Source organism: Pygoscelis adeliae, unplaced genomic scaffold (genome assembly GCF_000699105.1).
Source record: "Pygoscelis adeliae isolate BGI_AS28 unplaced genomic scaffold, ASM69910v1 Scaffold71, whole genome shotgun sequence".
Taxonomy (NCBI): domain Eukaryota; kingdom Metazoa; phylum Chordata; class Aves; order Sphenisciformes; family Spheniscidae; genus Pygoscelis; species Pygoscelis adeliae.
Window position 1 is genome coordinate 7868319 of NW_008824356.1, and position 1728 is coordinate 7870046.

General features: G+C 41.3%; 1 protein-coding gene across 8 annotated transcripts in view; it reads left to right on the forward strand.

Moving 5' to 3' along the window:
* NRXN3 (neurexin 3) overlaps positions 1-1728 on the forward strand; it is a 1016594-nt gene that overhangs the window by 873641 nt on the left and 141225 nt on the right. The gene's annotated exons all lie outside the window — the stretch shown is intronic.

The following is a 1728-nucleotide window of genomic DNA, read 5'->3' on the forward strand; positions in this document are numbered from 1 at the left end:
GCCTCATTAAGCCTGTAGGGCTTGAAGGTACACAGCTTTCACTCTGCTGAATACCTCTTAATCCCTTCCTCTTCTCTGGTGGTGGAGATCTGTTCCGTTAGACAAGGCGCAGCTCTTTATCTTACCTGCTTATGTTATGCCTTCACCAAGGTGGACTCTTCTCAGAGCGGCTGCAGTTTGCAAAAGAAGATTTGATGTATTGATGGTGATCAAAAAGCTGTATGAGAGGTTGTCCGAGAGGTTGATTATAAGGCAGCACCTTGCAAAACCACATGGAGTCAGTAGCCAGGTTACCTGGTCAATAGACATTCTTTCAGTCTTTGAGCAAAAATTAATCACTTGTTCTTCACTAATTGCTATGCAGATAAAGATAATTATATGGTTGCCAGCAAAAGAGTCACTAAAACAGTGTTGGGAGATCACTTAATTCATATGTCAAAGAAATGGTAAAGCTGTGCCTCAGCAATGGTTTTACCTGAAATAAATCTCTGTTCGCGGAAAACTCCCTTATTTTTGCAGTAGCATAAGAGAAGAAAGGTTGGTTGTTTCCAAATGGTATCCGAGTTCCTGCATCTGCTGGGAGCAGCAAGCCACTTACCCCATGTTCCAGTGAAAAAAGATTATTAACATCTTGAAGGGAAGTCCATCCAAAGCATAGCAGTGTGAATGTACGTGAGGCTGTTGCTATCCAGCATACATTTAGCAGAATCTAAAATTTACCATTATAACAAGAGAAAAAACAGGGTGCTTACTGTTACAGTGCTAAGCTTCAAGTAGTTGAAGCACAGTCCAAATTTTTTAATGACCTCTTCAGCTACAGGACTGTTTGTTTTCCTTTCCTAATAACAGTGTTGTAGTCTGAGGACCAGGGGGGATGGTGTTAGGAAAAAAAAGTCCAAAAAAAGAAGGGTATTGAAGATATAAGGAACTTGTGATGAGTATTTTGGTATGAATAAACTTTGAAATGTAAGGTAAAGTAGGAATCGGGAAAGGCCTCTGTGAGAAATGGGAAGACATGGGAGTTTTAAAGCAAAAGTCTGTTGATTCCAGGAGACAGGAGTAAATCCAGGAGAGGACTCTGAGGTGGCCCTCAAGTACAAGAGGAGAGGTTTCTTTCTTATTGCTGAGATTTGCTAACGTGAATGTAGTGAAGTGAGCCAGGGCAATAGCCCTGAAGGATGGGGTCCTCTGCCCACCAAGCAGATTATGTAAGGTAATAACAGTAACAAAATTGTCTCTTGCCCCTTTAGTATACCTCAGTTTTGTTTTGAAAAGGCTATATTTGGATACGAGATGGCCATCTACTCTCTGTTGTTGTTTCTTCCTTGATTTTTCTGTTGAGACGGTTAACAAAGCTATTGCCAATTTTATGGCATGGATAGCTAGCAAATGTATTGGCTTCCTATATGATACATTTTAGTTCTGCCTGTCTGCACCAGATTTGAATCCGTGCAGTACACCTAATAGGCCTTCATAAACGTTGACACCAGCGTACTGTGCCTCTCCTTGCTGCGGGCTTGAAGATGCATTCCTGTTACTTGTATACTGTACAGTGACGGGAACTTCTGGCACTGTTTAAATCAGTAGTATTAAATGTGGCTATCTAATCTGAATATACTCTGGGTGTGTATTTTACAACCTAAAGTCATTGAATACGATCGTTACTTGGAACTACATGAGTGGTGCTGCAGGAGGTGTTAAGGCTAGTACAACTGGCTTTGCCCGCTC